Source organism: Pleurodeles waltl, chromosome 3_1, assembly GCF_031143425.1.
Source record: "Pleurodeles waltl isolate 20211129_DDA chromosome 3_1, aPleWal1.hap1.20221129, whole genome shotgun sequence".
Classification (NCBI taxonomy): Eukaryota; Metazoa; Chordata; class Amphibia; order Caudata; family Salamandridae; genus Pleurodeles; species Pleurodeles waltl.
In genome coordinates this window covers 1,661,433,605-1,661,461,202 of record NC_090440.1, presented here as the reverse complement: position 1 = coordinate 1,661,461,202, position 27,598 = coordinate 1,661,433,605, and the positions used below count along the sequence as shown (strand labels likewise).

At 43.1% G+C, this 27,598-nt stretch overlaps 1 long non-coding RNA gene across 1 annotated transcript in view; it reads right to left on the bottom strand.

The window, feature by feature from the left end:
• Positions 1–4,749: 4,749 nt before the first annotated feature.
• Positions 4,750–27,598, bottom strand: part of LOC138283398 (uncharacterized) — a 194,733-nt gene continuing 171,884 nt past the window's right edge. The window contains exon 4 of the long non-coding RNA XR_011201236.1: positions 4,750–5,428. This is a non-coding gene — a long non-coding RNA (uncharacterized lncRNA). The remainder of the gene's footprint in view (positions 5,429–27,598) is intronic.

Genomic DNA, 27,598 nt, shown 5'->3' with positions numbered 1-27,598 from the left:
AGGTTAAAGTAACGTGTTCTTAACTATAACTCATGTCCTTTCCCTGCACTCAGTGATGAATGAGTGATTTAAAATGTAATATGTAGGGTAATTAGCAGTTCATGTTGAGGGCGCAAGTTATAGTTAACTTAGGGCATGAGTTACAGTTACTTGAGACAACTTTAACTGGTGTATTTCTGTTGTTTTTATTAGTGGTGGGCAGAACTCACAGAGTTCAGTCCACAGCATTCCTCAGAATTATGTAAAAAACTCTTGGAGATTCCACAGAATTCCACCTGCGGCAGGATGCCACCCGGTCAGCTCACTATGTATGCAGACAACAAATATTTGGGCCATCATTGCGGGCAGACACCCTTTTAAGACAGTAATACAAATGTGCTTGAATGCAAAATGAAAATTGAATCACTGTTTCTGGAAACATCAGAATTGGCTTTCTTACTTATAGTGTCTTGAGTATATATAGGGCTGCATGCGCTTCTGAAACAGGACATGAAATGTCTGGTAGAAGGTACATATGAATAAATTGACAGCAGAAATGGTGTTGCCAGACTGCTTTTATGACGAAGTGAGGTACCCCGGCCAGCATGCCACCCCCAGTCATGAAAGGAACAACGAGGTAGCAGGTGCAGTGGCATAGAAAATATTGAGACACATGTCACCCTCCTCATCTGGGGAGGCCTGTCAGGGCTCATCGAAGATGTCATCTCATACTTGCAGGTGGATTAAGTACAACAGCCAAACACAAAATAATTTAATGTTCAGCTGAGATTTGAAAATGGTTTTGCTGAAGGACTGAGATCTCGAGTAGATGATTCTTTTTTTATCTCAAGATAATGTTTAATTGTACTTGACATCAAATAATAGAAAACTGAATAAATTTTGGGTCTAGGAGAGCGTAGTGGTATAATTTAAAAAAAGCGGTCTCCAGTGGGGAGTAACGAAGTATCACAATTAAAGCACTAAACTAAAGCGAGATCCAGGTAAAAGGAGCTAGTGTACACATTCATTCCTCAGCAATTGCCATAACCTGCTGCGCTATCATGTCGGCCATCACAATGAATGCAGATTAGATCAGCTCCTAGTATGTCCACAAACGTTCTATGTCTCCAGCAATACATTTTTGCACCCGTTCCAAACTTTCAGGATCCTTGATTTATCGACTAATTATTTTTTTCAAACACATAAAACATGCTCATCCTACACAACGCCCCATTTTATTGTGTTCTTTCCAGATGTATGCCAGCGTGTGAGAACAATACCATACCCCAATAATTGTTTCTCAGCTAAAATGCTCTTGTGGTAAAATGATAGAAGATGAAGACATAATGGTGGCTTGGCTTGCCTTATAATTGAAGTTGCAGATCGAATTGGCTGGCACACAGGCCTGGAAGATGCATGAGTTGGCTTGGCATTTAGTACCACCATGCTGATTGGCCTCTCGGTTTTAAGGAGAAACATAAAAGTACATTTCCATAAGCATAATTTCTGTTTTGTGGTGTGCAGTTTGAATACGTTAACAAAACACCCAGTTGCCAAGGCATGCCATTCAGTTGCGACGAAAAGATGTACAACTCAATTACCAGGGTTGATATAACCCAAATCGAAGGTGCTAATAATTTGAATATCCCCATTTGCCTTCACACTCATCAAAAGAGTGCATGGTATGCAATCCCGAGTGCAATGTGGGCTACCGTACCTACTCCACCCCCACAGATGACCATGGCAGTATAGTATTATTCTCCTCCAGTTCACCCTCTTCCTGCGAGACGAAGCAGCACACACCACATCCGATGCTAACACTCCTATTGCAAACTTTGACGTGTACGTTAAGGATGTTAGATGAGATCTAGTTGTCACTGTCTCAGGCAGAGTGCACAGTTAGACCATAATGATGATGCTGAGGTTCCCTCTCTTGGCAAGTGAGGCATGCCATGCCTCATTATGTCATGTGATCATGGGGTGAGCGGCTCACGCTGGCAAACTCCGCTCTGTTGGCGAATGGCAGAGTTTTTTTGTGAACTCTATGCTCCAAGTGGAGCACAGAGTGCCAAAGACTCTGTGAACTCTGCGAGCAGAGTGGAGTTTTCTGCCCAACCCTAGTTTTTATAACTTGCGCCCCAAGGTAACTACAACTTGTACCCTTGCCATGCACAGTTTTCGTATCAATAATTTTATTGCAAATGTTGCAGTGATAATTTCAAAGATGCCATACAAGATCTCATCAATGATACAATATGTGGAGTAATTAGTTGTGCATGGCGAAGGCGCGAGTTATAGTTACCTTAGGGTCAAGTAATAGTTACTTAAAAGAACTCTAACTATAACTGCTGAATTTCTATGATTTTGTCTGAGTAAATACAGAACCTAATTATAATATCCCTGTAACCTTTGTTTTTTTACTGTGAATTTCTATGCTTTTTTTTAACATACAGTAATTTTAATAACTATGCATTATTCCAACCCGCCTCGCAGAACCTTGAACGTCGGTGCAAGGCATGGGCTGTTCACAATGCCTGGCCCTCAACCAGGCCTTGCAGACAAGCCCTTATAACCACCCAACCCTGTGCCATGCACGGCCTTTGGCCACGCACAGTGGATTTGTAAGTGGGCGAGTTAGTGTCTGAGTGGGTCTGAAAGTGGGAGTGGGAGTCTATGAGTGAGTCTGCGTGTGTGTGACATGAGTCTCTGAGTGCATGTACACGTGAATGAATTAGTGTATGAATGATTCTGTGTTTTTTCTTTCAAATTGTTTCACATTTGTGAATAATTTGCAAATAATCCATGAAAAAATCATGAATTGTCACAAATATCGCACATGGTGACTCAAAATTATTTTAGACCTATAATGTGCCCCTAAAACACACCTATATCACGCCCCTGGGGTTAGGGTACTTTCACTCCGACCCCTTATGCCACTTTTAATTAGGATTTTCACCCTTGGGGACCGTGTCCTGTGAAATAAAAAAGGTGTCCGCTTACTGTGTGAGGCAGTAGTTCCTCCCGTAGATGCCCCCGCTCCTCGCTCCGCGACCCCTGCCTCTGCCAGTGGGTGTGTTCCCTTTAGTCAAGCACTGCCTGCTTCTGCGCTGATGCCGTTGCTGGGGAATCCTTTCACAGGCGCTTCCAGTCACTACTCAGCCGCTTTGATGCAGGTGGTTTTCACCTGCACTCTCTTCTTGCCTGCTCTGTCCTGGGACTCCTTCCCGGCGGTGAGGCCAGCATTGAATGAGCAGCCTCCCCAGACGAGGTACTCCACTTATAATTCTTTGCTCCCTCTGCCCTGTGAGTCCCTCCCAGGAGTGAGGCCCATGATAATTGTACAGATGGGTCACTCCTTCCCGAATCCCAGCGGCAATTCCCTCACTCCCTGCGCGAAGTTTGAATCCCGCTGTTTCTTCTGGCAGTGAGCAGCATCCCATATCAGTATTCCTCTTGGTGATGACCGCGCAGCTTCAATTCGCCCCAATTTTTGAGGACAAAGCACAGTGTAGTACTGTGCTGTAACCCACCCTTTAACCCTGCAGCAAAACAAAAGGTCCTTATTCTGACTGGACCCTTTAAACGACACGAATCACTGGCGTTCACAGGCTTGAAGGTCTCCCTCCTCCCGGGGTCCTGCCCTCAGAAGGCATTCAATGCGGGCCTGTCACTGGTCTGGCTGCGCCTCCCCGACCCGCAGCTCTCCTACTGGCTGTTGCCCATTTCTGGGCATAACACACCTATTCAAATGTGATGAATGTTGGGTGTGTCTCTCTGTCAGACTTTGATTCAGAAATCCACACAGAGGTTCATTTTAACTGGATGGAGACAGTCTTATTCACTGTCTTTGATTTTAAGGGTGACTTTAGAAAATCGTGAATGTAATAGGGATGAAAAACAATAATTGGTGATTTGATCATGTTTTAAATTACTCTCATCTTATGGAACCCAAAATAATGTTTTTTTCTCAAATTTACTAAGAAGTGTTGGCATATTTCCCCCTTGCACTCTGCCCTCCATATTCACCTGTACTGTTGCACGGGATACACACATTCTTAAGTCCTTTACTCATCCCAAGTCTCATCCTATTACTATAAACTCACAATTAACACTTCTGGATTCTTCCCTCCTCTATCCTTCTGTTACTCTAGTCAATCCAACTAACAAACTCGCATATCCTCTGCTCAAATTAACTCATAATAATACTAATACTGTACTCATATTTCCCTATACTAATCCACCACTAATTCCACTTGGGTTCCGGAGTAGCGTGCTACTTGCCGAAAAGCTTTTCGATGCCTCGTCAGGGGTAGTAGGTGCTATATAAGTACTATTACAATTACAACTATTACAATTAAGCTTTAAGCATACCAGCGTGTCCACTGAATTCAAGATCTGAAATACACCACAACATGTTTGATTAAAAGGGTGATGGAAAATCGCGAACAAGGTCAGTGAGGTATATTAAGGAAGGTGTAACAAATGTGTAGGGATGGAGGAGATAAGAGGAAGAGAATGAGAGCAGTTGTAGTTTTAGGTCATGCAGTACAAAAACACTGTGCACTGCAACGGGCAAAGGAAAAATAAGATGGAGCCTTCCCCTTACGCTTGTAATGGCATCAAGCATTATTTAACACAAGCATCGTGCTTAGAACATTGTGCATACTGTCTTCAAATGACAATGCTGGGAAACTGCATAAATTATGCAAAGCAGAAAATTATTTTAATGTTATACATTTTTTTGCAAGAGGCAAGAAAAGGAATTACCCAACATATCAGTCCCTGGTTAATTTTATTCAAATGGCATTTTTCCCTGAGGACTGTATTAATGATTAATTTATTCTAAATTAAATGGTGGTGAATTAATAAACGTCTACCCGACTTCTACATGCGGTGCCTTTGCCACAAAATATGGCATTTTCCTCTTGTCTGCATTCACCTTTAGGTATCCCAGGAGACAACAGACTTCAACTTTTCAACTCTCTGCAGTGTAAAAAGCAAGGAGCGTGTGACTTGCAGTAATGTCCAGTATAAACACATTAGTTTGATTCTAATACGCTCTGTAGCAATAATTATGAAGCATTACAAAGTATAAAGGACTAACAGTCACTAAAAATGCTGGCATGGACATTCCTTAGCAGAGTCGATAGCGTGGCGCCATTTTTATGGCGACGCCTGTTAAGATTTAATACACAGTGAGTTTCATTAGAGAGCTGTTGTGCAATTAACATCAAGGAGGTTTCAGCACATGCAGTACGTCTGCTGACTGAAAATTGTCTGCGCTTCGTCTATCAAATAGTTTATTACATTTTCAACACAGCCTAAAACACCTTAATTGTGATGAATATTAGGAGCCCAATTCAACGGCTGAAAACATGTTAGATGGCGTGACGTCGTTTTCCCCGGGTGAGGTAAGTTGATCTGTACGTAGGGGTCTTTGTGAAGTTTTCTATCGGAAAAGAAAATTGGATGATTTAAAACGGACCAACCAGAATTGCGCAAAATGTATATATTTAAACAAGCAATTAAGGAGTCTGATGATGACCTAAGCCTACCTGGGTATCAATGCCCATTTAAAAAATATAGTATTTCGTAAACTAGAAAAGAAAACTAATGCATATCAATTTTGTCTCTGTTTTCTCATTGCTTATATGCATTTATTATTTACATAGATAAAGGGGTATTGTAATAAATTGCTTAGCGCATGGATGAAGCACGTTCCATTCAGGCTAGAACAGGGTTGCCGCTTAGAAAAATATCAGTTATTTGTTTAAGTTTTGCTATTCTTGAACAGCATAGAGCAGTGGCACCCAACGTTTGACTTCTGTGGACCCCCAACTTTGATCACTGGATCATTATTGAAATCCGGGGACTCCTCACTGAGTCATTACTGGAAGCGGGACCCCAGCCTGAACATTGTCCATGATTTGAACCACAAAACAATATAAACAAAAAAAACCAAAAACAAGCGCTCCATCAAACACATACATCAATGATAACACATTTTATTTAATTTGCAAACAAATATAAATAGGAAAAAAAAAAAATATTTATAGGAAGGTTGGAGGTTTCCTAAATTCAATTGAAGCCACACATGGCCCATAGTATATTCTGTTTGATGCATTTGCACTGCAAACTTTGATCAATCTGAGCATACTAATTTAAATTTTAGCCTCAAGTTCGAACTCCTTGACATTTAAAGGATGCTTTTACATTATTAGTTATATATTTAGGCACTTTATTTATAACTTTATTAATCTGTTGATATAATTTCATTTTCTAAGCAGTCACGGACCCACTGAGGAGGCTTCCCGGACTCATAGGGGTCCCAGGACCATAGGTTGGAAACCACTGGCCTAGAGCTGGTAGGTGAAAAATAATTTATGTAACGCTATTCTTTTGTAAAATGGGAACTATCCCTCAGAGTTCTCTAATACTCACTTTGAAAATATTTAGACAGCTGTCACATACTTGTTAATTGATTTCCTTAGGCATTTGCTGTTTTAGGTGTATGCTTCAGAAAAGAAAAAATATTTCACTTCTTTTCCCAATTTTTTTACCCACCTGGACTCAATATACAGGCCTGTAATTAGATGTCAACCTTTGATGGGAGACTCCTGAGTTTTTTACCCCAAAATGATTTTATTTTGACTTTCTTCCTCCTGAAATTGCCCCACTTCAATGTAATTGAATAATGTAAATACATGCTCAAGACTTATCCTCCCCTCTTTCTGGCTTCCAAATGTTCGCATGTTTTCTGGGTGTGCCGACACAATGCAAAGGGAAAAAACAAGTAATTTGCATTTCAAGAATAGTGTATGTATGCTTATATCCTTGTACCAATGTTATGTTAGTGTTTATGTGTTATGTTATGTTAATTGTTTTATTCTCTGCATCATCACCAACGGTTTCTTGGAGATGTGGAGTGAATTGCTGGCAACTGAGAAGAAAGAATTACGATTCGGAATAGGCCACATTTTAGTACTTTTCTAAATAAACTATAATTAGTATGTGACTGTAGAGAGAAAAGGAGAGAATTCTGGCTTGATGGGGTCGTAAAGGGAAAACTGCGGCCACCCATTTCAACTTTCTTGAACCTGGGGACAGCCATCAAAGATGCAGATGAAGAGAGAAGTGCCTGCCCCAGACAGTAGTTGCTTAATCTTCTTCTTACAACTTGAACTCCCGAAAGGAACTAAGGCTTTGAAGGTAAAACAGCAGATCTTGAATTTGATACTATATTCCACGGGCAACCAATGAATTCTCTAAGCATGGGAGAGGTATGTGAATACCTCTGTGTTCCATAAATCAATCTAACTGCTTCATTCTGAAGCAATTGTAGTCTATGAATCAACTTTTTGGGTGGCCTGGTATAGGAAATTTGCATAGTCTTCTAAATAACCATTTTGAATGCTTGGCTTGAGAGAAACAGCATTGTTTTTAACCTTGATCAACATTAGTATGAAGGAAGAGGTTACAGCACTAATAGGGTCAGCTCACCATCCATGATGACTCTAAGGCTGTTTGGTTGGTGCTTGGGAGTGGGATTCAGACCCAACTCAGTAGGCTGTTCTTATTGCATAAAGTCATTATTTTGGATTTATTGGTCATCTGCTCCCAAATATACCACATAGTGATTTGAAAGTTTTCTTGGGAGGCAGTAGGACCCACCAGCCCAAAAAAGATCTGGGAATCATCTGCAGAGTTATATAAAATGTAATTTCTATTCCCAAGTTCTTTGATGAAAGGCCTGGTGGTTATAAAGGAGATCCCTGAATCACCCCACATTCAACTTCAGTTGAAAGATCTTTGGAACAGGACAGCTTTTAGATGATTTATCATTCCTTTAGGCCTCACCAAAGAACAGTCTAACCTTTCCATTAAGTTAATGATGATAAAGACATTGGTAACTCCAATGGGAGGCTAAAGGGAATAAGAAGTGGGCCCCTTGTGGTTGCCTCTGGGTGAAAGGCAAGTGAGTGGATTTGCTGTAGGCCACATAATTATGAAGAGGCCAATAACTCGTTACCGGTCCCAATTTGAATTCCAAAGCACTTGTAATCACCTCCAAAGTAGTTTGATTCTATCCTCGGCTCCAGGTCAGGAGTGTTCTAGAATCTAGGACTCCACCTACCTAATAATCATTTACTGCACTTTTGACCAACATTATGAATTGTGAGATTCACAACATATAAATGCACAATTCCGTTGCATTGGTGATGGTTTTCTAAAATTTTGATAATGAAACAAGTACTTCTAATATAATATTAAGTGGCTTCTTTCTTAGTGTAACAATGGAAAAAACACACTTATATAGATACCCTACATTCTACAGATTATTCCCCAAACTAAGGTGTAAGAAGTCAAAAATGTTTCTGTTCTGCGATCAGAGCCCTGATTGCCCCTACTCCTGGCAATTTTACTCATCTGTTCGGTCAACATGAATCACTGCAGTCATTTTGTTCCAGCAGCTAGGAACTCTGGACAGACAAAAAACCCAGAGCAATTCAATTTGCGGTGCATAGTTGTCCTGTAATAATCTGTACAAAGCTCACGAAATGCTCATGTTCCTGGTGTGTAAGAAAGGCCGGCCCATTTTGAAAATGCTGGTTGGAATGCATACTAGCTGCACCGTACAACTTTTAATGATATATAGAAATTACGAACATACTAAATTATTTCATTTCCATTTGTCCTCTGCCCGTAGTAGAGTGGAGGAGGTGGGCTGCTGAGGACAACAGAAGTCTGTGCCTGTGGGTATGCAACTAAAATAAAACCACATGGCTCAGTACAGCATTCTTGGATAAACAATTTGGAGGAGCATTAGGCTTGAAAGGAGACTTTGAGAACTAATCAATGGTATGGATGAGCATCTAACTGAGCAATCCTGCCCATTTTATGAATGAGGGAGGGAAGAACCTGTGATTTTATGATTGGATGGGAAGGCTTCTTTGAAGAGACTTGAAAGTTATCTAATTAGGTAGTTCCTGTTGGTGGAGACTTATCCAAAGTTTGGGGTCCCACAATTTGGACTGACTTTGCATCTACTACTGAACCTTCTGACAAATTGATCCTTATTAACTCTGAGATCAATTAAAGCATTGCATCATTTTGAGAATATTGAGATCAGCTCCTATAAATCACAGGCTCTATGAAAAGGCTCAGATTTGGAAGAGGTTGACTTAGTTACCAAAGGCATCCACAAAGCATATCTTACTCTTTGATGTAAGAATCTTAAATTCCTGCAGATCTTTGAGGATGAAATTAAAGATGCTGTTTTTCCAGAAATTATACTGTGTAGGAAATTGTGGGTATTATTTGCAAAGGGTCTGAGTCCTTCACAGTTAATACGTTCACAACTTCCTTGTTACTGGGAACTAAGGTCCTCATCACAACATTGGCAGTAAAAACCGCCTACCGCCGTGGCAATGGCCGCCAAAAGACCGTCCCTGCAGCTACCAGCTGTACACCATATTATCACCACAGCCAGATTTCCACCACAAGAAGGGCGGAAATCTGGCTGTGGCCATACTGGCGGATGGTGGTAAGGTAGCACTGCTACCACAAGCAGCGCCACACCAGTAGTCAGTCGCCAGCCGTATTATGAGAAATAATGCAGCCTGGCGGTGTTCTACTGGCTGGCACTGCTGGCGGTAGCAGCGCCCCATCCCGTCTCCTGCCAGAAGACCATCCGGATCAAGGTAAGTCAGGTCTCCGACAGGGAGGGGGGTGGGGGTGTTGTGTGTGAGTGTGGGGGTGTGTGCATGTAAGTGGGTGCCTGATTGCGGGTGTGTGTTGAGTGTTGATTGTTTGCGTGAATGTATAGAAGTGTGAGTGCGTGTATGGTGAGAAATCATAATGCTGTATGTTTGGAAGTGTGTGCGGATGTGTGTGTGAATGGATGTATGCATGCATGTATGTATGTGTGAAGGAGTGTGTGTATGCATGTATGTGTGTGTGTGTGTGTGTGTGTGTGTGAAGGGGGAGCATGGATGTCGGGAGGTGTTATGCCATTAATTGTGTTTGACCAATGACTTTGTGTTTTACCACTGCACATATTAGTTGTTCAATGTTCACCAGTAGCACATTACATGTTGTATTCAGTTTAGCTGCCTGTTGGCTTTAACATGGCATTAGACATTATATTCTGTATTCAGTTTAGCTGCCTATTGGCTTTAACGTGGCATTAGACATTACATTTTGTATTCAGTTTAGCTGCCTATTGGCTTTAATGTGGAGTTCAACATTGCAGTTGAGACATTGCAGATGAGCTGTGTTTTTCCACATGATAGACCAAGCTGTGTTTAACGTGATAAGAGAGCGTATATTTTGCGTTTACCTCTCTATTCCGTCTGGGAACGAGCAAAGTTTGGAGACTTGGCCACTCTCCAGACTCTTGTTCGGTTCCCACACTGAGCCAGCATGTTTCGACTATGCGGCCTGTTAGCAGGCTTTTTAAGGTGGCACTGGGCAGCAGCGAGGTGGAATTTTCCAGGACTTCAGTCAGGAGCAGACGTCTCCTGCCTGACCTCCCGTTTGGGTGGAAAATCTCTTTCTCGCAGTTGAACAGGAGTCATCAACTTGCAGGCATAAGAAAGATGAAGCAGAGTGATAGGCCCTACGGTGATGAAATTTTGACTTTTATTCTTTGCTTTGAAGTTATGCTATAATATAATCACATGTATTTGCTGTGTACATTGCAATTGAGAAGTACTTTGATATATTTTGCTTTCATTGCTGTGACTACTTTTAAATGTGTGCTTCCAGCCTACTAATCTCGTCTCTCAGGAACCTTGTGGTGAAGTAATAATAATAAATGTCTTCTTTAAACTAAGAAGTGCATTCCAGAGAAGTTTTGTCAGCTCAGTCATATGATAAGGAAAGCAAAACAGAAGGTGTGGGGTTTGGAGAGGTAGAGGGTGGGGGCTCTTTGGAGAGGTAGGGAGAGTGGGGGCCCCCTATCAGTGACAAGGAAGGAATTCCCTGTCACTGATATGGCCTACCGCCATAGTTTTCGTGGTGTTATGAACGCCACGAAAACCATGGTGGCAGGCGGGGTCATAATCCTGCTGGCGGCACAATGGCGGCCGCCGGGCTGAAGATGGTTTTCTTTAGCCTGGTGGCAGCTACCGCCATGGCGGTCGGAGGGGTACGAAGTTAACTCGCCAATATCATAATGTGGTGTAAGTACTGCCAGCCTGTTGGCGGTACTACCACCACATTATCGCCGACCGCTGGTGTCAAAATTACCCCCTAAGTATCCCATTGGAGCACTTGACTCTCTTGGGGTAGTAAAGCAAAGCAGTACAAGGCCTACTCAGGAGAGGTAGTGTGGAGTGGTGCCCCCAACTCACTGGTAACCCCCAATAACACTCAATGAATCTGTAAGGAAACAGAGTTTTCGCAGGCGTCCCCCAACATTTGTGTTCATTTGAACTATTAACTGCTGTTGTTTTTATTTTGTAAGTGCACTGCAGCCTGCTGTTCATACCTCAGTGACAGCGTTCAGTCCTTTTGCAAAAGTTATGGTGAATTGAATGTCTCCAATTGGCAAGTACTGACATACATATAAGTCCCCAGAATATGGTCCCCAGGATTTCCAGGGCATTTAAATCAGAGTGTTCCCACAGGGCTGCAATAATGGTTGTGCCACCCCGTGTGTTTGAGAAAGTGAAAACATGGCCACCTGCCTGCTAAGGCAGACTGAAAAGGTAGTGTTACACTGCAAGTTCAATATTACCATTACTGTTAATGGAAAAGCCACCCTATCTCTTAAAAATATATTTAAGTCTCTCCTAATGAAAGCCTTTTGAGCCCTATGGCAGGGAGCTCTATTTTATTAAGTAAGACATATATTTTTTTGATATGTTTTAACAGCAACACTTCCAAGTTGTCATTTTGCTGTGGATAAAGTTAGTAACCCCATTGGCTAACACAGGGTTATTGGTTGGCATCCCAACCCGGCTAACTCCTGAATGTGACTACCTGACTGGGTCATGTAAGGTGTCCAATTAATCATAGCATTAAATGCGATGTGATGGTCAAGTTGACATTTATGTCAAGTTTACCCCCTTCTGTGCCCAGGACGTAATGGTTACGTCCTGAGGCAAAGTGCTCGTGTGCCCAGGACGTAACCATTATGTCCTGGGCACAGAGCCCAGAGGGAGCGCTAGCGCTCTCTCTGTGGGGTTCTCCCCCCACCCTCCCAAAGCAGGGATGGAAGGGGAAGCCCTTCCCCTTACACCCCTCCACCCCCCCTGTGACGTCAGCGCGCGATCACACACTGATTGTCACAGAGGCCTCCTCCCATCGCGCTGGAAGCTCAACCCATTTCAAGGTGCAGCTCATTTATTGGCTCTGGGTACCTAGAGTTCTTGATGAAACTACAAGCCCTATATATCCACGCAACCAGAAGAGTCCAGCTGATGTAACAGTATATTGCTTTTAAAAATCTGGCATCGCAGGAAAAAGTTACAGAGTAAAACGTGGGAAAAAATGGCTGGTTTTTTTAACCTAAATTTCAATATTTTTTTATTTCAGCTGTTATTTTCTATAGGAAACACTTGTGGAATGTACACAAATGACCCCTTGCTGAATTCAGAATTGTGTCTACTTTCCGGAAATGTTTAGCTTTCTGGGATCCAGGATTGGTTTCTCACCCATTTTGGTCACTAACTGGAAGGAGGCTGAAAGCACAAAAAATAGTAAAAATGGGGTATGTCCCAGTAAAATGTCAAAATTGTATTGAAAAATTGGATTTTCCGATTCAAGTGTGCCTGTTCCTGAAAGCTGGGAAGATGGTGATCTTGCCACCGCAAACCTTTTGTTGATGCCATTTTCAGGGAAAACACCATGAGCTGCCTTCTGCAGCCCTTTTTTCCTATTTTTTGAAAAAAACAAAATGTTCACTGTATTTTGGCTAATTTCTTGGTCTCCTTCAGGGGAACCCACAAAGTCTGGGTACCTCTAGTATCCCTATGATGTTGGGAAAAAAGTACGCAAATTTGACATGGCTAACTTATGTGAACAAAAAGTTATGAGGGCCTAAGCGCGAACTGCCCCAAATAGCCCAAAAAAGGCTCTGCACAGGAGGGGGAAAAGGCCTGGCAGCGAAGGGGTTAAAGTTAAGCAACTATTAGAAAGTTGCCACTCTGTGCCTCTGCTAGTCCATTGGGCTTATGAAGGTCCTGGCACACAGACAGCATTCTGACAACCTGGAGAGATGTGTGAATGACTCCCAGACTCAGGAACAAAGACAGTTACCACAGAGTGAGTTGTGAACTCCTCCCCCAGATTGGCCACTCGGGGGTTAGCAAATGGTGATAAACCTCCAAACAGGCTGTCTTTTATTCCTGTAGACAGCTTGCTGTCAGGGACAGAGAGCTCAAACCCAGTGTCAGAATTGGTTTTCCTGTGTGTGTGCGCCCCTTAGGTAGCAAACCTCTGGGGTGGGCTACAATGCCCCTGATGACCAGAGAAAGGTCGTGCCATCTTGGAAGGGGCAAGAATGTTTCACTCTGGGATAGCCAGATGCCACACCAGACAGGGACTCCATCACCAAAGAGCAGGGGGACCACTAGCCCATTGGCTAGTGATCACATTTTCCTCTCAGGGCATTTTCCTAGGATAAATATAGCACCCCGACACCCTAGACTTTAGTACACCATGGATCTGAAAAGAAGATGAAAGGAAGACCATTTTACAGCCATTGGAGGCACACAAAGAGAGAATGCAACATTGGTGTGACTGCACCTGCTGCACTTTGAGCTAGTAGAGTTTGGACCCTGTCTAAATTTCCTGGCTCAGGGAAAAGTTGTTTCCCAACCCCAGATTGAAGCAGTGACTCCAAGGGTCAGTTGGCTGGTCCCCTGAATCAGCCCTATAGACATTAAAGCTGTAAGAACCCACATTGTCAAGTTGATAGCCACCGTGGAATTTTTGCTGCTACCGTATGCCTGGCTCTTCAAGGGACTTACCCAAGATAGCCAAAAGTTGCACCCATATCTGCTGGACATGTGGGTGTTGTCTGTACTCTGATTCGTCACAACCAAAAGATACTAGCCCCCACCAAATGTTTGCAGCTTAACCACTATATTGGAAGAACCAAGGGCCAGGTTTGCATTTCTTAAATATAGAATTTTAAGAAATCGCTATTTAAGAAATGCAAAATGGGATGTATGAAAATTGCGAGTTGGTAATAGCGATTTCTTTAAATTCCCACTCGCTATCACCGAATCGCAATTAGGGAATGGGACTCCATTCAACCCTATGGGCCTGCAGGGCCATAGGTGCGAATGGTTTTGCATTACCTAATTTGCGAATTCCAGTTAGGAATTTGCGAATTAGGTAATGCAATCCCAGGGTGCTGGTGGCCATAGGCCCCCACTGGTGCACCCCAAATTTTATTTTGCAGACTAGGGGCATGTGTGCGCTACATGACATTTTTTTAAAATGCATTTAGAATGCATTCTTAAAAATTGCACATGCTTACCACCAAATTTGATTTGGTGGTAATTGCAGTTCCTAAATGTCCAATTCGAATTTAGGAAATGCTTGATACATGTGCTTTGGAAATCACAAAAAGGTATTCCCTATTTGCGATTTCCTATTTAGAGAATCACAATTTGCGATTCTCTAAATTGAGTCGCACATAAAGGGAATCGCTATTTTAGTGATTCCTTGAAATTGCATTGCGAATGCCTTTCACAAATCCTGAAAGGCATTTTTGCTTTTGCAAACTGTCGAATTTTGCGATTCGCACCGTTTGCAAATGCAAAGTTGTTTGATACATCAGGCCCAAAGGCCTGCCGCAGCAGTACTTCTACCAGTGCAAAGAGAACATCGTGGACCCCAAGATCCATGGTAAAGTCACCCCACCTCACCTGTGGACTGAGGACTCACCCAGAATTGAACCCCATCAACCACAGAGCATCAGGAGCATCCTTTGCGTGCATCCCTCAACGTCAGGACCACCCCGTTGTCGTCTATGACGGTTGTCCTGTAAAGCTCAGATTTTGCTTTAAAGATGCTCTGGTGGTCAGGTAACTGCCCGAAGTATCCTTACTGGCCTCCTAGACCTGTGTCCTGCCAGATCTGGTTGCCCAACTCAGATCATAGTTGCCATACAAAGGGCCATATTTATAATCCCCTAGTGCCACCTTGTGCCACATTAGCGTCATTATTTGTGATGTTAATGTGGCTCAACGAGGCAGAAATTCCAGTGCCATATTTACAGAATGGCGTAATGCATGCATTGTGCCACTCTGTAACCCTTTGCGCTACATTATGCCTGTGCTAGGTATAATGTATGCAAAGGGGACATTCCCCCATTAGGAGGGCCGAACAAATGGCGCAAGGAAGCAGGCATTAAAAGGGGGCTTCCATTATTTAGAATGGGCCCTACCTACTCTGCAGGAGGAGCACCAACATTATGGCGCTACTCCTGCAGAGTACATCAATAGCGTCCCACTGAATTATGCTATTGCCCCCACCCTGCGCCACAGTGTGCCATATTTTAAATACGTCACACACATGGTGACGGTAGGGGGTGCTAAGGGGTGCACTCGGTGCAGCGCCACTTTCTATAAATCTGCCCCTAACTCTTTCAAACTTTTCAAAAGTTTACAAACATTTTGTTGCCCAATGTTTGTTTGCGGTTGATATAAAAATTATTTAATGTTTTAAACAAATCATATCTCCAGAACCCTCCAGTTGATTTTGATGATCAAGGACTCTAAAAATTCACAAAGATATGCTACATTTTTAGAAACTGTTGTTGTGTCATTTTCTTGTTGTGTGACTTCCTTATTTGGATGTTTGGTGCTGTTAAATGCTTTACACATTGTTCCTTTGCTAAGCCTTACTGCTGGCAGCCACAGCTACCCAGGGTTGAGCATAAGGTTGAGTAAATGTACCTGCCTGGACCCAAGATGTTATTTGAAAGTGTTCTGCACAATAAAGCCCCAGAGCCATATCATGTAGTAAACCTAAATCCTCACAGAATTATTGTCTAGCCAATAAAAAGGAAAAGCGCTTTATCTGATATACACACGCTACTAAACACTTTGCATTAATTTACAAATATCTACAAGTAAGTGGATGGAAATAACTTTGATGACACCTGACGAAGGGTTGACATCCCAGAAAGCCATAACCATAAATCATAGAACTCCTAAACATGTGCATAGACACAATATCATAGGGGACAATTACAACAAGCCAGGCCTACCGGTTTTGTCAAGATGTCACCACTATAATAAAAGTAGAAACATTTCATAATCCACCTTTGCAACATCACTGAAATCAATGGTGATAGAACCAACGTTCAATACTATTGAATGGAATATAAAACCTTGCATTATCAATCATCAACACTGTCAATAACGCATTAGATTGAATAACATGTTGCTGAGTTTTACTTCAGCCTTTACACTGATAATGAACAGGGGGCCTCACACCCCAGAGTCTATGTGCAAAAGAAAAATGTTCATGAGTGCTTAGTAAACCAAAGCAAACTATCCTGGGTTCATCCATGTTTGGCCTGGTGAAATTTAAATAACGACAACTTAATTTGTGTAATTTGAGGAATTTCATGTTACTCTTCTTATGCAAATTTCCTCTTTTTACCACTTTACATAATTATGACTCACTCACAATAAAAATGTAATGCTAGTGGTGCATGCGCACCACAGGACCAACAGAACACGAATGGCTATTGGTTAATGCTGCTTTTGTTCAAATTCTTCCTTGTGCTAATAATTGATAAAAGGGCACATTTCAGGCTAAAATATAGCGTCAAATGACAGATTTGCGTTTCACATAATTACACAGAATTTCATGTAGTTTTGCAGATGTTTTGCATAATTACATGAAAGCAAATTTTGCACACCCCCAATCCATATATCCCACTGGGAGACTAAGTGCACGTTTTGGGAAAAACTCTGCTGGGGGCTTCTGCACCTCTTGCAGCCCATCAAACACACTCTTTGGGTCACTGGTGATGCACCTGCCTTTCCTGAGGCACCACAAGGAGCAATAAGCAAACTGATGAGCACTTGAAGGGTCTAATGGAAAGCAACTCACTTGAGACCCAAATATTTAATAAGCAGTTTTCGCTATGGGTGTTTTTCTCGATCTGCAACCTCTAGCTCCTGTGGCACCTGCAGCTTCCCTCACCATCGCACAGCCTCCAGGAAGCACATATGGGAGTCAGCTTGGTTCTCCTCCCCTGCCTGCACGGGAACCAATAACCTGTTCACCTGCCCCTCCCCCCCAAGACATGAGCACAAGGGGGTGGGAGAGGCACCTGGCTCTACTCTCAGAACTCTAGCCTGAACGTAGGAGTCAAAGGGCTGTCTTCTTTATTTCCTGAGGATTGGGCCGCCCAGAGGTCCATGCAAATCTTATGGTGCGTGGTGACACTCTAAGGCCTTGTGTCAACTCAAGAGCATTGGCCTCAGGGGCAGGGATTTCTCAAGGGGGCACACAAACCTCTCTTCATAAAAGAAATTATAGAAGATGTTTTCAACCCTCATACCCTTGAGAACCCTACTGGTATTTTCAACCTCAGCAGCAGAGTGCACCATGCTCTTTTTCACACTCAATCCTCTCAGGGGAACACGCTTTTAACAGTGACTTCTCTGACAGGATAGAGCTGATTCTCATAATTAAGGGCCTGATTACTTGTTTGGTGGTCAGACCGCCAGTCTGCCACAGCGGTGACCCCAAGTACACCACCGAGTTGGCAGTCTTCCGCACACCCGGTTACAATGCATGCAGCTGGAAATGCTGACCGCAGTGATGGAGTGTGGCCCGCTAGTGAAACGGCAGACTGCAATGTTGGCTATATGTACTCCATCATCATCAATGCAGCATGTTCCTGTCAACCAGATTACAAAAACATAGTGGCAGTGGCGGTACCCTTGCGTCTGCCCCTGATGGTTATAGACCTCCGTGGAACGCGCTTTGCATTGCACCAGAACAGTGACCATTGCATGGAGAGAAATACAACACACCTTATGACCAACTCCATAGTGGAAACAACTCAAAATCACACTACAAGCACACTCCATTCCAGACCATGATTCTTTGCCTCTCCAATGCGGCACAGCCATTTCTGACAGTGCATCTTGTACAGAGAAGGCAGGCCTAATGTTCCAAACCCATCCATATTACTGCTTACCACACACCTTGCTAGCACCCTTTTTTATCACCCCTTTTTGTGGATTTTTTACTTTTTTTATTACACTGTCACTCTAGCCTAGGGACATGTCACAGCCCAAAAATCCATGTTTTTCTGAGGCAGAGTTGGCAGTCATGATGGATTAAATCATAACAGTAGAGCCACAATTGCTTCGAGCCAGAGTCCAAATTACAACTTTCAGTCAAAAAAAGGGAAATGTGGTCCAGAACAGTAGACAAGGTGAATGCAGAAAGCACCACCTTGTGCATACAGGAGGAAATTAGGAAGATGTAGTGTAACAGGGAGACAACTGTTACAGACAGTAACAAGTGAGATGGCTTAAGACCGCTAGGACAGTAACCCAGGGGAACTATTGAAAGTGTTACGTCGGTATGCACATCAGAGTATACCAACATCTCATATACGGCATGGGGCATTGAAGGAGGAGGGCTGAGAGAGAGGGACGAGGAAAACAGTAAAAGAAGATGCAGATGAGAGAGACAGAACAATCAAGCCAATCAACCAGGCAGGACACTGGACAAAAAGGACTGAGTGGGACCGATAGTCCAGAATCCTAAGAAAAGCGAAGCAGGGGAGGCAGAAAGGCCAGGAGCAGTCTGGGAAAACCTGCAGGGAAAAGCGGAACAGGTGAAGGGACCCAACACCGTCCCTGGAGTTACGTGGCTCTCCCAGGTATGGGACCGCTTACGGGGTCGGGTTTTCAGCATATCATGAGACGGGAGGGAAGAAGCATCAAGAGGGAAAAGAAGGGAGGGTAAACAGCAGGAAGTAGCAACCACCTCACAGATATTCTGCACAGAGGTGACGGTTTGGGGAGGATGGTCATTTAGCACCTGAAAATAAATAAAAGAAAAGGATTGCACAACTGTGTGTCCCTTCCCCTTTTTCCTTACACACAGAGTCTCTCCCCTCTTTCCCCCTCTTTTTATTTGCATGCACATAACTAGAAATAACACTTACCTGATCTTCGCGTCTAAAGAAAACCAAAGGTACTAAATTAAAAATCAGACCTGTAGGACAAAATATGTAGCAGTAATAAGACACAATAAAAGGAGACATTGAAACCTCGTCCAAAGTGATTGTTGTGAGTGTGTTGAGTAGAAAGAAACCATTTAAGGGAAAAAGAAAAACCCCAGAGAGCACCCCTCCGTGGTCACCCTGTGACAGCGGTTTCAGAAGTGGGATTTGCTGGAAGGGGGCCATGGAGACCAAGCCATCACTGGAGGACATGATAACCCAACTAGTAGAAGAACAACAACACTTACAATTAGCGTTAGAGGAACAGGCGAATGAGGCACAACAGGACGCTACAGAGTGCACTAAAAAGTCAAGCCATGCTCATCACTAATAATAAACTGGTGCACGAGTCTGCCCTACAAAAGCTAACAAATACAATTGCCAGTACAAGGGTTCACCCAAACGTTCCAAGTTCAGTACTACAGAAATATCAGGAGGGAGAAGAGACAATGCCTTTTGTACTAATTTTGGATGAATAGCCACCTCAGCTAATTGACCACAAGACAGATGAGGACAGTATGTGGCACCGCTTTTGAAGGGGACCTTACAAGCTGCTTATCAAGCTGTTAATCCGGGTGGGATCATTCCATATGGGGAAGTCAAGAAGGCTATACTGGAAAGAGTGGGGTTTGATACAGAACATTACCAGGTAAAATTCCGTAGATACAAAAATAGAACACATCAGAGAATCCAAGAGCCCTCTTTTATAGGGTACAAGATGTCAGACTGTGATGGATGAAACCAGCTGAAAATACCAAAGACAACATTATGCAGACCATATTATTAGAACAATACCTTGAGGCCCTTCCTGGAAGCATGAGAAACTGGATCAAACAACATCCTGATGTACCAGTATCTACTGCCATAGAGTTGGCCTGCGCCTTTCATAGAGCACCTGAATTCACAGTGACCCCAACCAAGGTGACAACATATTCTTGGAGGAATAGCCCCCTTCAGAAACCTAAAGTGAAAACTCCTATGGAGAGTAGCCTAGCAGTACAATTACCAACTAAAGAACTCAGCCAAACTCCTCAATGCTATAACTGTGCTAGGTGGGGACACATCGCCCGCAACTGCCCTCAAAAGCTCCCTACCCCAGAATCAATAGAAATAGGGTTGATGTAGGGTACAGTCTTATGGTCCAGTGGGAAAACCCCACAGTATGTAAAAACTATGAAGGTGAACAGGACTACCGCAGGGCTTTAATGGACTCTAGGTGTAGATAGTCAGTGGTTGGTACAAACAGGGTGTCCGTAGACCAGTGGCTAGACGGAGAGACAGTGGTTATAACCTGTATACACGTGGATAGCAAGATCTACCCAGTGGCTTAGATAATGATAGATTGGAAGAAAAGAGAATCAGAGTAGGTGGTATCCCAAAATTGGTAGAAGATATAATAATATGTACAGACTATCCAGATTTTAAGGAGCTGTTGACAAACACCCGTCCTCATAATCCAGAGGCCAGCTGGTTGGCTGCCACCCCTTTTTCCACTAAGTATATTGAAGAGGGTAAGACCAAACAACTATTAAACCAACAACAAAAAGAGAGTAAAGAATAGACAAACCCCTGACCAACTTCCTTCTCTTTCTACAGGAAAAAAAGTCCTATCTACCCCAGGATGATTCAGAGTATGTCAGAGGGAGGACCCCTTTCTGAAACACACATGGGCCTCCGCTGTCCCCCATGTAACAGGGCAGGTGGGTCCCTATTTTCTCATGAATAATGGGTTGTTATATCAAGTCATACAATCAAAGGGAAATCTAAAAACCCAACTTGTCATTTCTACCCCATTCGCCCACAGGTACTACATCTGGCACATAGTCAGTTGGGTGGGGGCCATTACGGTAGGGAAAAAACAGAAGAATACCTTTTATGCCGCTTCTATTGGCCTGTTTTTTTTTCATACATAAGGAACTTCTGTAACAGCTGTCCAAAATGTCAGTTGGTGAATCCATCCACCCACCCCAAGGCACCACTACATCCCTTACCTATTATTGATGTACCTTTTTCAAGAGCGGGTATAGATTTGATGGGCCCCCTTTTGACATCATCGAGGGGGTACCAATATATTAGTGTTAGTAGATTATGCTACTTGGTACCTCAAAGCAATACCCCTCACCAGCATGACCACCAAAGCCATAGCTCACAATATCAGATTCTTTTCTGGGGTGGAGTTCCCTCAAGAACTCCTCACAGATCACGCCACTCCTTTCATGTCACGTCTCATGTCATGGATATGTCAACTCCTAGGTATTAAACAGATACGCATCTCTGTTTATCACCCACAAACAGAAAGGTGTAAAGATATAATAGAACCAAGAAAACCCTCCTCAAAAAACCCATTTCGGAGTCTGGACGTGATTGGGATAAAAAGCTCTCCCTGGTTCTCTATGCAGTTAGAACCTACGTACAATCATCCACAGGACATAGCCCTTTTGAGCTGGTCTTTGGCCTGCAACCGAGGACTCTCTTAGACATGGCAGCCAAGCAATGGGAGGAGAAACAAGATGAGGGACAGGATATACTAGAGTATACCTAACAGTTGGAAGGTAACCTTCACACAGTATGGGAAGAACACACATCGAAGAAGCCTAAGGATGACAGAAAAAACAGGTATGACCAAGGAAAGAAAATTAGAGAATTATCCATCAGTAGTAAAGCTTTAATATTGCTGAACACAAATTAGTAGCTAAATGGGAAGACCTGTATCAAGTAGTGGAAAAGATCACCCCGGTTATAACTAGATTGGAAATCCCTCGCACCTCAAGAAAAGGCCAAATATATCACATTAACATCATTAAAGCATGGGAGGAAAGGGAATCCATGCCGATCAAGGATACATCCGCCCTCATAATTACTAATACAAAACCCTTAGACATCCCCCATTACCCATGAAAGATGATGTATAGGAAACCCTGCCCCTATGGGACCGGATTTGTCAGAAACACAGAGGGCTCAAATAACAGGTCTCATAAAAGAATATCAAGGGGTGTTGTTGAAGATCCTGGGGAGAACATCCTTAGTACAACATAACATCAGAACTGAGTGAGGAAAAATAGTACGCCTAAAACCTTATCAGATCCCTGAGGCCCGAACACAAGTAGTGGAAAAGGAGGTACAGGAGTTGTTACAGGGAGGCATCATAGAACCTTCAACTAGTCCATGGTGTTCCCCTGTGGTCCTGGTACCAAAACCAAATGGGTCTATCCGGTTCCATATTGATTTTCACCAGTTGAACGCCATATTTAGCTTTGACACATATCCAATGCCTCATGGAGACAAGTTGATTGAACAACTAGACCACCCAGCAATTAAAGAAAAGACGGCATTTGCCATACTCGCCAGGCTTTATCATTTCACAGTCTTACCTTTTGGGTTAGATGGGGCCCCAGCAAAGTTTCAATACCTCATGGATACCCTGCTGAAGCCTCATAGGGAATACGCAGCAGCATACCTAGACAACATTGTCATTCACAGCCACACTTGGGAACAACACCTTGAATGGCTTTCAACCATTTTACAGACTCTGAAAGAAGCGATTTGACCTCCAACCCAGAAAAATGCAAGAGTTCCCAAGGCTCTATTAACTATCTGGGGTATGTCATAGAGAAGGGCAATATATGACCACAACTGGAAAAAGTAGAAGCAATCAGAAGGATCCTGCATCCCCAAACAATGTGTGAAATTCAATCCTTCCTGGGATTAATAGGGTACTATAGAAGGTTTATTACTCTACCCACGTGACCCCATTAACCAACCTATTGGCAAAACACAAACCAAACAAGATACCTACCTAAACCGCATCTCAGTACTACTGCTATCACTCAAATAGTTTCTATCTACTAGCTCAGTGTTATAACGACAAGATTTCACTAAGCCTTTCACACTACAAACTGATACCTCAGATCAAGGATTAGGAGCCGTACTTTCTCAGCCGGATGAGGTGGGTGAGCTTCACCCTGTGATATATATCAGTAGAAAACTAATGTCCAGGGAGAAACACTATCCGATCCCTGAGAAGGAATGTCTGGCCATTAAATGGGCTTTAGAAGCCCTACAATATTAACTTTTGGGCCGTTCCTATACGCTTATAAGAGATCACGCCCTTTGACTTGGTTGGTACACCATAAATACACCAACCTGAGAGTTTTGCGGTGGTTCTAATCCCTCCAACCTTTCTCATTTCAGATTCGGCATGCACCAGGTACCAAACAAGTCAATGCGGACTTCCTCTCAAGGCATCCAATAGACTCATGGCCCAGGCAGCCAGTCACAGGGGAAAGCAAATGTACCGGGGAGACAACCGTTACAGACGTAGTAACGAGTGAGACCGCCCCAAGACCGCTAGGACAGTACCCCAGGGGAACTATTGAAAGTGTTACGTCAGCAAGCACATCGGAGTATGCCAGCGTCTCCCATACGGCACAGGACACGGAAGGAGGAGGGCTGAGTGAGAGGGATGAGGAAGACATTAAAGAAGACGCGGAAGAGAGAGACAGAGAAATTAAGCCAATCGACCATGCGGGACACTGGACGACCAGGACCAAGTGGGACCGACAGTTCAGACGCTTGAGAAGACTGAAGCAGGGGAAGCAGAAAGTCCAGGAGCAGTCCAGGAAACCCGGCAGGGAAAAGCCAGAACAGGCAAAGGGACCAGCCACTCCCTTATCCTCCCCTCTTCCTGGCTTCCAAATGTTCGCATGTTTTCTGGGTGTGCCGACACAATGCAAAGGGAAAAAACAAGTAATTTGCATTTCAAGAATAGTGTATGTATGCTTATATCCTTGTACCAATGTTATGTTAGTGTTTATGTGTTATGTTATGTTAATTTTTTTATTCTCTGCATCATCACCAACGGTTTCTTGGAGATGTGGAGTGAATTGCTGGCAATTGAGAAGAAAGAATTACGATTCGGAATAGGCCACATTTTAGTACTTTTCTAAATAAACTATAATTAGTATGTGACTGTAGAGAGAAAAGGAGAGAATTCTGGCTTGATGGGGTCGTAAAGGGAAAACTGCGGCCACCCATTTCAACTTTCTTGAACCTGGGGACAGCCATCAAAGATGCAGATGAAGAGAGAAGTGCCTGCCCCAGACAGTAGTTGCTTAATCTTCTTCTTACAACTTGAACTCCCGAAAGGAACTAAGGCTTTGAAGGTAAAACAGCAGATCTTGAATTTGATACTATATTCCACGGGCAACCAAGGAATTCTCTAAGCATGGGAGAGGTATGTGAATACCTCTGTGTTCCATAAATCAATCTAACTGCTTCATTCTGAAGCAATTGTAGTCTATGAATCAACTTTTTGGGTGGCCTGGTATAGGAAATTTGCATAGTCTTCTAAATAACCATTTTGAATGCTTGGCTTGAGAGAAACAGCATTGTTTTTAACCTTGATCAACATTAGTATGAAGGAAGAGGTTACAGCACTAATAGGGTCAGCTCACCATCCATGATGACTCTAAGGCTGTTTGGTTGGTGCTTGGGAGTGGGATTCAGACCCAACTCAGTAGGCTGTTCTTATTGCATAAAGTCATTATTTTGGATTTATTGGTCATCTGCTCCCAAATATACCACATAGTGATTTGAAAGTTTTCTTGGGAGGCAGTAGGACCCACCAGCCCAAAAAAGATCTGGGAATCATCTGCAGAGTTATATAAAATGTAATTTCTATTCCCAAGTTCTTTGATGAAAGGCCTGGTGGTTATAAAGGAGATCCCTGAATCACCCCACATTCAACTTCAGTTGAAAGATCTTTGGAACAGGACAGCTTTTAGATGATTTATCATTCCTTTAGGCCTCACCAAAGAACAGTCTAACCTTTCCATTAAGTTAATGATGATAAAGACATTGGTAACTCCAATGGGAGGCTAAAGGGAATAAGAAGTGGGCCCCTTGTGGTTGCCTCTGGGTGAAAGGCAAGTGAGTGGATTTGCTGTAGGCCACATAATTATGAAGAGGCCAATAACTCGTTACCGGTCCCAATTTGAATTCCAAAGCACTTGTAATCACCTCCAAAGTAGTTTGATTCTATCCTCGGCTCCAGGTCAGGAGTGTTCTAGAATCTAGGACTCCACCTACCTAATAATCATTTACTGCACTTTTGACCAACATTATGAATTGTGAGATTCACAACATATAAATGCACAATTCCGTTGCATTGGTGATGGTTTTCTAAAATTTTGATAATGAAACAAGTACTTCTAATATAATATTAGGTGGCTTCTTTCTTAGTGTAACAATGGAAAAAACACACTTATATAGATACCCTACATTCTACAGATTATTCCCCAAACTAAGGTGTAAGAAGTCAAAAATGTTTCTGTTCTGCGATCAGAGCCCTGATTGCCCCTACTCCTGGCAATTTTACTCATCTGTTCGGTCAACATGAATCACTGCAGTCATTTTGTTCCAGCAGCTAGGAACTCTAGACAGACAAAAAACCCAGAGCAATTCAATTTGCGGTGCATAGTTGTCCTGTAATAATCTGTACAAAGCTCACAAAATGCTCATGTTCCTGGTGTGTAAGAAAGGCCGGCCCATTTTGAAAATGCTGGTTGGAATGCATACTAGCTGCACCGTACAACTTTTAATGATATATAGAAATTACGAACATACTAAATTATTTCATTTCCATTTGTCCTCTGCCCGTAGTAGAGTGGAGGAGGTGGGCTGCTGAGGACAACAGAAGTCTGTGCCTGTGGGTATGCAACTAAAATAAAACCACATGGCTCAGTACAGCATTCTTGGATAAACAATTTGGAGGAGCATTAGGCTTGAAAGGAGACTTTGAGAACTAATCAATGGTATGGATGAGCATCTAACTGAGCAATCCTGCCCATTTTATGAATGAGGGAGGGAAGAACCTGTGATTTTATGATTGGATGGGAAGGCTTCTTTGAAGAGACTTGAAAGTTATCTAATTAGGTAGTTCCTGTTGGTGGAGACTTATCCAAAGTTTGGGGTCCCACAATTTGGACTGACTTTGCATCTACTACTGAACCTTCTGACAAATTGATCCTTATTAACTCTGAGATCAATTAAAGCATTGCATCATTTTGAGAATATTGAGATCAGCTCCTATAAATCACAGGCTCTATGAAAAGGCTCAGATTTGGAAGAGGTTGACTTAGTTACCAAAGGCATCCACAAAGCATATCTTACTCTTTGATGTAAGAATCTTAAATTCCTGCAGATCTTTGAGGATGAAATTAAAGATGCTGTTTTTCCAGAAATTATACTGTGTAGGAAATTGTGGGTATTATTTGCAAAGGGTCTGAGTCCTTCACAGTTAATACGTTCACAACTTCCTTGTTACTGGGAACTAAGGTCCTCATCACAACATTGGCAGTAAAAACCGCCTACCGCCGTGGCAATGGCCGCCAAAAGACCGTCCCTGCAGCTACCAGCCGTCCACCATATTATCACCACAGCCAGATTTCCACCACAAGAAGGGCGGAAATCTGGCTGTGGCCATACTGGCGGATGGTGGTAAGGTAGCACTGCTACCACAAGCAGCGCCACACCAGTAGTCAGTCGCCAGCCGTATTATGAGAAATAATACAGCCTGGCGGTGTTCTACTGGCTGGCACTGCTGGCGGTAGCAGCGCCCAATCCCGTCTCCTGCCAGAAGACCATCCGGATCAAGGTAAGTCGGGTCTCCGACAGGGAGGGGGGTGGGGGTGTTGTGTGTGAGTGTGGGGGTGTGTGCATGTAAGTGGGTGCCTGATTGCGGGTGTGTGTTGAGTGTTGATTGTGTGCGTGAATGTATAGAAGTGTGAGTGCGTGTATGGTGAGAAATCATAATGCTGTATGTTTGGAAGTGTGTGCGGATGTGTGTGTGAATGGATGTATGCATGCATGTATGTATGTGTGAAGGAGTGTGTGTATGCATGTATGTGTGTGTGTGTGTGTGTGTGTGTGTGAAGGGGGAGCATGGATGTGGGGAGGTGTTATGCCATTAATTGTGTTTGACCAATGACTTTGTGTTTTACCACTGCACATATTAGTTGTTCAATGTTCACCAGTAGCACATTACATGTTGTATTCAGTTTAGCTGCCTGTTGGCTTTAACATGGCATTAGACATTATATTCTGTATTCAGTTTAGCTGCCTATTGGCTTTAACGTGGCATTAGACATTACATTTTGTATTCAGTTTAGCTGCCTATTGGCTTTAATGTGGAGTTCAACATTGCAGTTGAGACATTGCAGATGAGCTGTGTTTTTCCACATGATAGACCAAGCTGTGTTTAACGTGATAAGAGAGCGTATATTTTGCGTTTACCTCTCTATTCCGTCTGGGAACGAGCAAAGTTTGGAGACTTGGCCACTCTCCAGACTCTTGTTCGGTTCCCACACTGAGCCAGCATGTTTCGACTATGCGGCCTGTTAG